Consider the following 14583-nt stretch of genomic DNA (forward strand, 5'->3'; position numbering starts at 1 on the left):
GATAGCTAGTGGGAAGCAGCTACATAGCACAGGGAGATCAGCTCGGTGCTTTGTGACCACCTAGAGGGGTGGGATAGGGAGGGTGGGAGGGAGACACAAGAGGTAGGGTATATGGGGATATATGTATACATATAGCTGATTCACTTTGTTATACAGCAGAAACTAACACAACAATATAAAGCAATTATACTCCAATAAAGATGTTAAAAAGTTTTTAATAATTTATTTGACCAAACAAAAACAGACAAAAAAAAAAAGGAATCCGCCTGCCAATGCAGGGACATGGGTTCGAGCCCTGGTCCCCGAAGATCCCACATGCTGCAGAACAACTAATCCTGTGCACCACAACTACTGAGCCTGTGCTCTAGAGCCCGCGAGCCACAACTATTGAAGCCCACGTGCCTAGAGCCCGTGCTCTGCAACAAGAGAAGCCATGGCAATGAGAAGCCTGCTCACCGCAACGAAGAGTAGCCCCTGCTCGCCGCAACTAGAGGAAGCCCGTGCACAGCAACGAAGACCCAACACAGCCAAAAATAAATAAATAAATTTATATTAAAAATAAATTATTAAAAAAATGGACATTTTGATAACTGAGCCATTTAATGTTCTAAAGAGTTGCCATTTAAAAACAATCTGATATAAATTTCTTTTAAAGAGAATGTAGTATAAATCTCATTTAAAAGAAAATAATCAGTACTTTTGTACTATTTTTTAACAGTGAATCTCTCCTTATAGAGATTTAGAATTCAACATAAGCAATTAACGTAGCATTTTAAAAATTTTGTAATTTATACTAGGGCTTTCAGTTTATGGTACTATGAGATTTGTGTTATAAAATAAACAGAATTTGTGTGTTTTAATTATGAATTTGGTTCTCTTTTATGTTTGCTGCTGAGTAACTTGATCATTTGTTTAAGGTCAACACATACTGAAAGATCTGAAAGACTCTTGAGTTCCCCCTGCCCTCCCCAAGGCACAAAGAACAGAAATACTACCTATCTTAGCCTAAATTTTTCTCAGAGAAAATCCTGTGACAATATGATCTCAGGGAGCAAAAGTGCAAGACATGGAGGGTGAAAATGAGAAAGGTGAAAAGACCAACACAAGGATGTTATATGGATTTAACCAGTGCTACAGCCAACTGGTGTTTTATCTTAACGAGGATGTCTAAGAGACCTTATACAAGACACCTCAGAACTGTCCACCTGAGGGTCCAAAATGAGGACATATTCATCTAATCATTCTCATACCTAATTGGCCGAAGGTGGCTCCATGGGCTTTGATTATTGCATATTTCTGTTTTGAACATATGTGAATGATGGGCAAATTCTTATGTGTTGCCCTGCCACAGTTTCAGGGAAACTCCATGGCAGGAAGCAGGGATTAAGGTGCTATCAATTACATCTGCATGAAGTTGGTCAAAATCTTCATTTAGTTATTACTGTAGCAGTAGCTGGCGTATGAGATAGGGCCAAGAAGATTTTGAAGTTCTCACTAGAGTTGTACAAAAGGAACCTATAATATTCTTCTTAGATTTCAATTTTATTTTGCTGTACAAAATACAACCAAGATAGACTATATAAAGTCAGGCATAAACTTTAATCTTTTCAATTAAACTTAAATGTTCCTCAGTTACACTGCCACCACTTCCATAATTTCTTCCAGTGTTGACATTTTGTGACATACTATAACTAAATTTATTTGATATTGTTATTGCAAATCTTTATATTTTACAAATGCTTTTAAAATTAGACTTCTTAAAAAATTCCACATAGGGACTCCGCTGGTCACACAGTGGTTAAGAATCTGCCTGGTAAAGCAGGGGACATGGGTTTGAGCCCTGGTCCAGGAAGATCCCACATGCTGCGGAGCAACTAAGCCTGTGTGTCACAAATACTGAACCCGCATGCCGTAACTACTGAAGCCTGCACGCCTAGAACCCATGCTCCGCAACAAGAGAAGCCACCACAATGAGAAGCCCACGCACCGCAACGATGAGTAGCCCCCACTCGCCGCAGCTAGAGAAAGCCTGCGTGCAGCAATGAAGACCCAATGCAGCCATAAATAAATAAATAAATTTATATAAAAAAGAAAAATTCCACGTAAAAAAAAGTCAATATAATATTGCCATTTAAGAGATTTTCAAAATATTGGCTGTCTATGTAATTCTCCTGCTGTAATTTTGGATGTGATAGTTTTAATTCTTTGCTACTGAAATGCTTTTAAAAATTATATGATGGTTCTTTCATTAATCTTGAGATTCTCTTTGAGGTTTTATATTGATCTTGGCCTACCATTGAGTCTTAAATTCCTTCTTGAATGTTTTGAGCATCATCACCTCAAATATTTTGGAAGGCGGCTCCTTTTCCAAGCATGGAATCAGGAAGCTTCAAGATCCAAAATAAGATTCCTATACCCATGAGTCATCAGGCCTTAATGGTGATATGAGGATAATTCTTATAAATAGATTTTTCCTATTTAGCTTTTCGGAAGTCATATATATATATATATATACACACACACACACACACACATATATATATATTTTAACGTCTTTATTGGAGTCTAACTGCTTTACAATGGTGTGTTCGTTTTTGCTTTATAACAAAGTGAATCAGTTATACATATACATATGTTCCCATATCTCTTCCCTCTTACATCTCCCTCCCTCCCACCCTCCCTATCCCACCCCTCTAGGTGGTCACAAAGCACAGAGCTGATCTCCCTGTGCTATGCGGCTGCTTACCACTAGCTATCGATTTTACATTTGGTAGTGTATATATGTCCATGCCACTCTCTCACTTCGTCCCAGCTTACCCTTCCCCCTCCCCATATCCTCAAGTCCATTCTCTAGTAGGTCTGTGTCTGTATTCCCATCTTGCCCCTAGGTTCTTCATGACCTTTTTTTTTTTTTCTTAGATTCCGTATATATGTATTAGCATACGGTATTTGTTTTTCTCTTTCTGACTTACTTCACTCTGTATGACAGACTCTAGGTCCATCCATCTCATACATACATACATGTAGAAGTATGAAATTAGAACACTCCCTAACACCATACACAAAAATAAACTCAAAATGGATTAAAGACCTAAATGTAAGGCCAGACACCATCAAACTCTTAGAGGAAAACATAGGCACAACACTCTATGACATAAATTACAGCAAGATCCTTTTTGACCCACCTCCTAGAGAAATGGAAATAATAACAAAAATAAACAAATGGGACCTAATGAAACTTAAAAGCTTTTGCACAGCAAAGGAAACCATAAACAAGACCAAAAGACAACCCTCAGAATGGGAGAAAATATTTGCAAATGAAGCAACTGACAAAGGATTAATCTCCAGAATTTACAAGCAGCTCATGCAGCTCAATGTCAAAAAAACAAACAACTGAATCCAAAAATGGTCAGAAGACCTAAATAGACATTTCTCCAAAGAAGATGTACAGATTGCCCACAAACACATGAAAGAATGCTCAACATCATTAATCATTAGAGAAATGCAAATCAAAACTCCAATGAGGTATCACCTCACACTGGTCAGAATGGCCGTTATCAAAAAAGCTAGAAACAATAAATGCTGGAAAGGGTGTGGTGAAAAGGGAACCGTCCTACACTGTTGGTGGGAATGACACAACCACTATGGAAACCAGTATGGAGGTTCCTTAATAAACTAAAAATAGAACTACCATATGACCCAGCAATCCCAGTGCTGGGCATACACCATGAGAAAACCATAATTCAAAAAGAGACATGCACCACAATGCTCACTGCAGCGCTATTTACAATAGCCAGGACCAGGAACCAAGCTAGATGTCCATCGACAGATGAATGGGTGAAGAAGATGTGGCACATATAGGCAATGGAATATTACTCATACAGAGTGAAGTAAGTCAGAAAGAAAAACAAATACTGTATGCTAACACATATATATGGATTCTAAAAAAAAAAAAAAGATACTGATGAACCTAGTTGTAGGGCAGGAATAAAGAGGTAGACATAGAGAATGGACTTGGTGACATAGGGTGGGAGGGCAAAGCTGTGGTGAAGGGAGAGTAGCATCAACATATATACACTACCGAATGTAAAATAGTTGGCTGGTGGGAAGCAGCAGCATAGCACAGGGACATCGGCTCGGTGCTTTGTGATGACCTAGAGGGGTAGGATAGGGAGGATGGGAGGGAGGCTCAAGAGGGAGGGGATATGGGGACATGTGTATGCATATGGCTGATTTGTTGTGCAACAGAAACTAACATGGTATTGTGAAGCAATTATACTCCAATAAAGATCTATTAAAAAACAACAACAAATATAATTCAGCATGCCCACGGGGGGGGAAAAAAAATCAGCTTCTGCTTTCATTGCTGTTACCTTTTTTTCCTATTTTAAATTTCATTGATCTGGTCTAATATTAAGTATTTCTTTTTTTCTGCTTGTTTTAAGCTTAAATTTTTCTTTTTTCTCTAGGTTCCTAAGGCTGAAGCTTAGATTTTTGATGTTAGATCTTTATTCTTTTTTAATGTATGCATTTAATGCTATATATTTCCCTCAAAGTCCCATTTTAACTGCCTCCCATCGTTTTTAATTAGTTGTGTTTCCATTTTTATTGGGTTCAAAATATTTATCTTCCTCCCTCCCTTTCCTTTCTCTCTTCTTCTCCTTTTCTTTCTTTCTCTCGAATATAAACAGTTAAACCACGAACTTTCCACTGTTTGAGCTGTATCCTATAAATTTATATAAATGTTATATTCATTATACACCTTAACATACTTTAACTTTTTGCCATTATTTGATCCATGAATTATTTAGAAGTATATTGTTAATATCTAAAATTTGACTTATAATCATACTTAAAATCATATTGTTAGTGATTTCTAATTTAATTTCCTTGTGGTCAGAGAACATATTCTGTTTTCAGTTTACTTCAGTTTTTACTCTTTTTCATACAAGACTCAATAGTCTTGTTTCATGGCATAATGTCTACTTTGGTAACAGTACAATTTGCACTACATGTTGCATATAGCATCCTATAAATGTGGTACTTTTGTGTCTATCTCTTATGGCTTAATTTATTTTTGTCTAGAAGTTTTCAAATTTACTGAGAGAACAGTGTTAACGTCTCCAGTTGCACTTATGGCTTGTTTATTTCTGGATCTAATTCTGTCCATTTTTGCTGTATGTTTTTAGATTCTGTGCTATTAGGTACATAAATTTGTAAGACTTTATATTTTTCTGACAGTTTTATTATTTCTTTTAATATTATGGCTTGAAATTTATTTTATCTGATAATAATAGGCCACTATGACCTACTTACACACTGTTTGTATGGTATATTTTTTCATAGTCATTTACTTTTAGCCTATATATGTCTTTATATTTAAAGTCTGTCTCACTTAGGAAACACATATCTGGGTGGTGTTGTTTATGTAGTAGTTATTTTAGTCTATTCAGATAATCTCTGTTGTTTAATTGGTGTATATAGTCCATTAATCTTTTATTATTTAGGAGGGGAAATTTTTTTTTTAATCATTTTATTGAGATTGACATACAAAAAGCTGCACATATTTAATGTATACAACTTGATGAGTTTGGAGATAAGTATATGCTTGTGAAACAATCACCACAATCTATGCAATAAACATATCCATTGCCTCTAAAAGTCTCCCATTCCTCTTTATTGCTAATATTATTATTATATCATTATTATTTGTGATAAGAACACTTAACATAAGATCTTCCCTCTTAGCAAATTTTTAGGTATGCAACAGAATATTGTTAAATTTAGTCACTATGCTGTACAGTAAATCTGTAGAACTTATTTTGCATAATTGAAACTTAATATCCTTTGACTAATACCTCCCTGTTTCCCCCTCTCCCCAACCCCTGGCAACCACCATTATGCTCTCTGCTTGTATGAGTTTTAGTATTTTAGATTCCTCATGTAAATGGTGTCAAATAGTATTTGTCCTCCAGTACCTGGCTTATTTCATTTAGTATAATGTCCTCCAGGTTCATTCATGTTGTTCTTGCATATGGCAGAGTTTTCTTCTTTTTAAGGCTGAATAATACGTCATTATATATATATCTCACATTTTTTATCCATTCTTTTGTCACTGCACATTTAGGTAGCTTTTATGTCTTGGTTATTGTGAATAATGATGCTGCAATGAACATGGAAGTGCAGATATCTCTCAAAGATTCTGATTTCAATTATTTTTGGTACATACTCAGAAATGAAATTGCTGGATCATATGGTAGTTCTGTTTTTGAACTTTTGAGAAACCTCCATACTGTTTTGCATAGTGGCTGTATCAGCTTACATTATTGCCAAAACTGCACAAGAGTTCTGTTTTTCCACATCTTCACTAATACTTGCTATCTTTTGGTTTTTTGATCATTGCCATCCTAAATGCTATGAGGTGGTATCTCATTGTGGCTTTGATTTACATTTCCCTGATGATTGGTGATAAGGAGAACATTTTCATATACCAGTTGTCCATTCATATGTCTTCATTGGAGTCTATAAATTTTAATATGATTAATGTTATTGTTAGGTTTGGATCAAAAATTTTATTATTTTACTTCTTGCCTTTCTTGTTTTCTTCCTTTGTTTTTTTTTCTTTATAGCCATATTTTTGAGTATTTGAATACAATCTTTTTTTATTGACATAGAGTTGATTTACAATGTGTTAATTACTGCTATACAGCAAAGTGATTCAGTTATACATATATATATATATACACGTTCTTTTTTTTTTATTCTTTTCCATTATGGTTTATCATAGTGGGGATAGCAAATGTAAGCTTTTATATATAGAATGGATAAACAACAAGGTCCTACTGTATAGCACAGAGATCTATATTCAATATCCTATGATGAACCATAATGGAAAAGAATGCCATCATTTTTTAACTTTAAATGATTATATGATTTATAAAATTAAATAAGAGGGGAAAAAAGCATAAAGGAAAAATACTGCTTTTCATTTGCCTTGATATTTATTATTCTTGGTGCTCTTCATTCTTTCTTGTAGATCTGATTTTGATCAAGTATCATTTTACTTCATTTTGAAGACCTTCCTTAAACTTTTTGTAGTGTTGGTATGATGGAGATGAATTCTCATAGTTTTACTTTTCCCTGAAAATATGTTTACTTTTGATGGATATAGAATTCTGTGTCGATAGTCTTTAGCCACTTTAAAGATAATGCTTCACTCCCTCTAGGCATCCTTATTTCTGATAAGAAGGCAGCCATTGACCAAATGGTTGGTTTTCTGTTTATGATGAATCATTATTAGTTAGCTGCTTTCAAGAGTTTCTTTGTACCTTTGACTTTCAACCCTTTGACTATCGTGTGTCTTGGAGAGGTTTTCTATGGTGTTCATTGGCTTGTTATTTGCTAAATATCATGTATCTGTATATTTATATATTTTTTTCAAATTTGGGGAAATTTTGGCTATTATTTCTTCAAATTATTTTTTCAACCTTGATCTCTCTACTCTCCTAGAATCTTAATTCCACATATGTTGGGCTGTTTAATACTATGTAAAACATTAGTGAGGCTCTATTTGCTCCCCCCACCGCCACCAATATCTTTTCATCTTTTTTCTCTGTTATTAACCTTGAGTACTTTCTATTGATCTATTTTCCTGGTTCACTTAATATTTTTTATCTATCCTATTTCATTGGTTGTTAGGTCTATTCAGTGAATTTTTTTCTTTCAGATATTTTATTTTCCACTTCTATCCAGAATTTTTTGTCTATTTTTAATCATTTCTCTTTCTCCTGAAATTTCCTATTTTTCATTCTTCTAGTAAACGTTTTTTTTTTTTACATCATTGAGGATAGGAGTAATACCTGCTCTAAAATCTGTATCTGTTAGTTTGAATGTGTGGTTTATCTCAGGTTCAGATTTTATTGATTTTCTTTTCTCTTGGGAATTCAATCCATGTTCTTGGTTCCTCATAAGTCAAATGGTTTGGGATTGTATCCTGGGCATTATGAATGTTAAGTTTTATAGCTTTGGGGTTGCATTATATTTCTCTGATGGTGTTGTTTCCTTTGTGTATCGAGGGATTTTCTTACCTGTACTTAAACTGCAAACTCTGTTCCACAAATAGCAGCTTCAGTGTCAGTTCAGCTCTTTTGCTTTTAGGTAAGCTACTTTGAGTCTCTTGGGTGACTCAGAGGTCAGTGAGAAATGTAGGTGGACAATATTTGCATATCCTTTCTCTGTCTCTTTTCTTTCTGTGCTTCCTCCACTGACAATATGATAGTTTACCACCAATAGTTTTTGGGTTCCCCCAACCAGAAAGACTATAGCTTTTCCACCAGTGCTGCTGCTGACAATGAACTGCCATGTGAGATGCAGTTAGTCACAGGCTAAATGGGCAACTAACTTCATACTGTTTGCCTTCTCTGAGCCTATACTATTCTCCAGAGTCTGCCTGCTTCTGTTAATATGTAGTGACTTCAGGTTATTTTCTATTATGTCAAGGTTTTATAGTTGTTTCTGTAGTGAGAGTTCTCCAGTCGGATCTTACTGCAGAATAATGGGAAGTTAGAAGTTAAGAATGGTAGAAGTCATACAAATATTGCATTTATTTACTAAAAATGAATATGATTTAAAAAGTATAAATTGTGTTCAATTTTCGAGAAGAAATAAAAGGCTACTCTTTCAGTTAGTAAAGTATCATTTAGTATATTATTCATAAGAACATTGCTGGAATATACTATTGTGGTTAGACATCAAACTGCATCCATATTCCCTAAGGGAGTAGCTTATTTCTTAGAATGATATAAGCCATTTTCTATTATATGTTATGCCGAATACAGAGAAAGAAAATCACCAAAGAATGATCAGATAGTGCCATCCAGGAACTTTAAATACCTATATCATTTATAAGAACTTATTTGTAGGGGTGGTGGTGGTGGTGGTGGGATGAATTGGGAGATTGGGATTGACATATATATGCTAATATGTATAAAATAGGTAACTAATAAGAACCTTCTGTATAAAAAAAAATAAAAATCAAAAAAATAAAAAGAACTTATTTATAGAGTTCTTTTTTGTAACTACCATTTGCCTTGGAGGGGGAAAAATCTCATCAGAAAATAAATTTAATTGTTTACATTAAATTTATATTCTAATGAGGTTTGTTTAAAATTGAAATAATTTATTCATCATATCTACATCTCAGTAGTAAACAATTCTAGAAATGTCTAGTAACAGTTTATATTACTCAAAGAGTCAAGTTCACTCAAAAAGTCATTTCACATACACTCTTTTGATCTTCATGACACCAATTTTATTCTACTTTGGCTCACTTTCTGTATATTATAATTTTCAAAATTATCTATCATTAAATAGGCATTACACAAATATATTTGTATGTGGGTGTAAAAGACTATGAGAGAGATAACATTTTTCAAACCTTCTATAACTCAGTTTGGATTCAGTTTAAAAATCAAATTAAAATTTAGGTGGTTACAGATAGGCTTCCAAAGACCTTTATGCTATTTATAGTATTGGTTGTTATAACATGAATTCTTTGACCAATATCTTTTAGAAAAAAATTGTAGATTATTATGGTTGAATTCCTTTTCTCTTCTTCTAACAGGTAACTATGAACTTAAAATCATAAAGCTCACATCTGTGGAAAACCAAAAAAGAGAGGAAAAGGATCCCATCATAAGTTACTTTAAATGTAAAATGTTTGCTTAAGAGATTTTAGGATTATTTTTTTTTTTTAAGATTTTTTTTTTGATGTGGACCATTTTTAAAGTCTTTATTGAATTTGTTACAATATTGCTTCTGTTTTATGTTTCGGTTTTTTGGCCCTGAGGCATGTGGGATTGAACCCACACCCCCTGCACTGGAAGGTGAAGTCTTAACCACTGGACTGCCAGGGAAGTCCCAGGATTATTATTTTTAATGCAATAAATTATATGTCATAACTCTAAGAAGTAGGGTTATATTTTAACCCTAAAATTAATTTTGGATTAAAAAGATGCTTTTGAAATTGCTATAATGCAGTTAGCCAATTGTAATTTTTGTGATTTGAGCACAAGAACATGTTTATCTTCCCTCAATTCTGTATTTTCCAGTGTTTTCAGAGAATTTTTCAACCTCCTCAAATTTGTAAGGTTTAGTTATATCAGTATGTTACATACATAGCACAGTGGATTTGCTAATAAGACTTAATTTCCCTTACATAGTTTTTGTGTAAATTAGAACAGTGCTCAGTACTATGACTACTGTACAAGGTTCTTTTTTGAGAATCAACTGTGATAAATATAAGGAAAACACTTTGAAAACAAAAGTGCTACACAAATGTTTGTAATTATACAGTTTTGTAATCTTTTTCCTGAATTAGAACCACTGGCTTTTCACTGGAGTAGTCTTCTCAGGGCCCTGGAGACTCATCAGAACTGTTTCTCATAGCACATTATTCCTTTTTCCACAATGTGTAGTTCCATCAATCCACGTTTCATCACACTTTTAGGATTAAGAGCCTGAGTTATTGTTTCTCAGCAAGTATTTCAGTCTACATTTATACTTCACTCTATCCCTGCTCTCTTATATAACAACATATTCTATGTAACTATTCATTTTGACCCTGAAAAAAGACCAAAATATAATTTAGTCATATCACAGAGCTCCTTTCTGAGGTTACATTACCACCTGAAAGTAATCTCATGCATATCTGGGGAGCTGGCTACATACTGCAGGCCTCTTTTAATTAAAAAATATTGTATAATTGTCAGGGTACATTTTAAACTATGTTTTAACAAGCAAGGGGCTATTACACCTTAAATAAGGATATACTGTCTTGCCGATGAATATAGATTGTTTTATATTCCCTAAGAATTCAATTTTTATTTTGTTTAGTGGATGTGCATTTAATATATAAAGTGTACTCACATGGAAAAAAGATTTTGTTAGTGATTAATTAAATTAATTAAATTAGTAAATTCCAGTGATAAACATATCTCCTTAATAAACTAGAATATAATTCTATTCTTAATTAAAATATTAGAATTAGCATTTCTTTTCAAGTTAATACAAAGTCCAGATTGATTACATTTTGAGTTTAAGAAGTTTGTCTTTGTGTGTGTTTGTTTGCTTGTTGACTTTTCTTCTGAAGCCTCTTACTATTACCCTTGGAAAAAATCATCTTTTCAAAACACTTAGCACAAAAACAAAAGAAAAACAAAAAATAACCAACCAACTGAAAAAGTTCAGAGAGTTTCAGAAACACAGTAAAATTATCAAAGTAAAATAAGGTGTCTATCCTCAAAAGTTTAGAAATAAGTAAAGTAAATCTATTCAGCTTCAGATGACTTAAATACAGTCCTATAGATATTATGTTAATTTTTGTTTCATTGTTTCAGGAGGGGGAACATTCTAACAAAATAGAATTATTTGAAAATAAGAATTTTTATTTTTGAAGCCTTGAGTTTCACATCCCTGAAATTAAACAGTTATGCAATTAAGTAAATATGAATTGATTCTCAATCAGGGTTATTGTGGGAGGAATCTTTATGCAGTCATACTCGATGACAAAATTTTCTTTTAACCCTGTTTTGTGTGTATTTGTGTTTGTGTTTAAATATAGTGTTGCACTGACATCTGGGAAGCTAGACTATTAGATATGAAAGCCAATATAAGAAAAGGAATAGAGTGTGAATAGGGGATGATTAAGGACAAGTATATGGATTGCTAAATTAAATGAGCCCATGTAAATTTAGAGACTGCATGTTCTTAAGATTTATCAATGCCCTTTTGGGTTCTTTTTAGAAAGTTTAGTAACCCAGATTCCTGGAATCACAGAAAACAATTGTAAGAGAATTAAAAGATAAGGAATAGTAAATAGTAGTAGTGGGAAGGGAATAGGGCAAAGGGATTGGGGGGGTACCATCAAAGGACAGGTGAAAATGATGTACCATGAACTTGCAGTCTTGTAGCTTGAGCTGTATTGGCTCACGTAGATTGAAAAGAAAGCATAGGAGGAACACAAAAGTGAGGGATGAGATCAAGTGAGAAACCCATATACTAAAATGTGGATGTATAAGAAATGATTTAGTGGCTTCCCTGGTGGCGCAGTGGTTGAGAGTCTGCCTGCCAGTGCAGGGGACACGGGTTCGAGCCCTGGTCTGGGAAGATCCCATATGCCGTGGAGCAACTAGGCCCGTGAGCCACAATTACTGAGCCTGCGCGTCTGGAGCCTGTGCTCCGCAACAAGAGAGGCCGCGATAATGAGAGGCCCGCGCACCGCGATGAGGAGTGGCCCCCGCTTGCCACAACTGGAGAAAGCCCTCGCACAGAAACGAAGACCCAACACAGCCAAAAATAAATAAATAAATTAAAAAAAACAAAACAAAACAAAAAACAAAAAACCTTCCAAAGGCTTCTCATCAAAAAAAAAAAAAAAAAAGAAATGATTTAAATATCCTATCAAAGGGAGGAACTTATATACACTGCGTAGGATAAAGGAGTAATAGCAGTGGTGAGAAAGGTTAATAACCCACTTAGTAGCCCAGATGTCCTGGATTCCAAAAGATGCACAATATCAAAATCTGTATGGTATAGTCAAATGTTTATTTTTTCAAGAAGTTAAAATTTAACATCTGTCAAGGAGCCAATTACATGTGTATTTTGCACCAAAACATGGATGTTTTCCTTTTCACTGAAAACTCAAGGGAAACGTTTAATGTACTTGAAGAACAGAGGCAAGACTGTATTATGTGTTTTATCATTAAAGAACCAGACCCTTCACCAGGTCAAGTTTTAGAGTCAAGGACAGTGTTAATGTTTAGTTCAGAATACTTATAATGTTTTTTCCATAGCTAGTAAGATGTAAACTAACTGTCTCTTACTATTTAAAACCACCATAAACATACTGAATATGAAACTAACGAGAAATCCCTTGTACCAAAATCTCAAACAATAACTGTATAATAATTCCCAAGAAAGACACATAAAATAAATAAAGTAGAATATTATGTAACTCTAGCGATCTTCCTTTGCATAATTAGATAACTTGAAGTGCAGGAAAGAACGATCATTTCATAAAAGGTGATTGTAACTTGATGTCTATCTCAAATCAGTAATACTATATTATAAATACACACACACACAAACTTAAATCCAGAAAGATAACTGAAGATCATATATACAAATATTCTCATTTTGCAAATCAGAAAATGAGGCTCAGAGATTAGATGTTATCAAAGTGCAAGCAACTATTTATTAGCTGAATATTTGACTCACAACCTCTGATTCTTGTCTTCAAGTTCCAGGACTACATATGTTATTTGTCTGTTTTCCATGCTTTATTATATTAGTATATCTTAAAGTGCATAGATATATTATGTATAGCATTTGAAATCCCTCCAATTTAATTAATTTCCCACTTTAAATTTTGCAAAACATTTATTAAAAAGTATTCATCTGTGTTATTATAGTTCATGCTGATATTCTACTAGTACTTATTGTAAAAGAGACTAACACCAGGAACAACAAATTTAATGTAAACCATTTTCCATTAACTAGAATCTGATGAATACCAGATCGTGTAGATTAGCAAACGCAATCCTAAGGTTTGTGAAACATCAGTGTCTCCAGTTATACTTAAGTGGTCTGCAAATTAAGTAAAAATCAATATAAAGTAATTTTAATTTATTTTAGTTCATTTAGTATTCAGTAAGTCATAGAAGATTCATTTATGTCTAGTTTTCTTAACAGGTTTTATTTTTTAGATAAGTTTTAGGATTACAGAAAAGTTGAACATATAGTAATTAGAGTTTCCATAATTGCTTCTCCCCCCACACATGGCTTCTCCTGTTACTAATATCTTACGTTAGTGCAGTTTCAATTGATGAACCAATATTATTACATAATTATTAATTAAATTCCATAGTTATTATAATTTACTCTTTGTGTTTTAAAGTCCTATGGCTTTTCACTAATGTATAATATCACGTCCACTCATACAAAATCATACAGAATAATTTCACTGCCCTAAAAATGCCCTGTGCTCTACCAATTCATCTCTTCCCTCCTCCCCTTGAACCCTGTCAACCATTGACTGTTTTACTGACTATATAGTTTTACCTTTCTAGACTGTCATAGAGTTGAAATCATACAGTTGGTAACTGGCTTCTTTGACTTAGCAATATGCATTTAAGAATCTACCATGTATATCTGTGACTTGACAGCTAATTTACTTTTTTGTCACAGAATATACTCCACTGCATGTACCATAGCTTTTTTGTCCATTTACCTATTGAAGGACATCTTGGTTGCTTTCAATTTGGGGCAATTATGAATAAAACAAATCTAAATATCCATATGCAGGTTGTTGTGTAGACATGAGTTTTTTACTCATTTGGGTAAATATCTAGGAGTGTGATTGCTGGATTGCATGGTAAAATTATATTTAGCTTTGTAAGAAGCTGCCAAACTGACTTTCAAAGTGACTGTACCATTTTACATTCTCATGGTAAATGGATGAGAATTCTTGTTGCTTCACAGCCATGCCACTATTTTGCTGTTGTCAGTATTTGGAGTTTTAGCCAT

This window comes from Balaenoptera ricei, chromosome 10 (assembly GCF_028023285.1).
Source record: "Balaenoptera ricei isolate mBalRic1 chromosome 10, mBalRic1.hap2, whole genome shotgun sequence".
Lineage (NCBI taxonomy): Eukaryota > Metazoa > Chordata > Mammalia > Artiodactyla > Balaenopteridae > Balaenoptera > Balaenoptera ricei.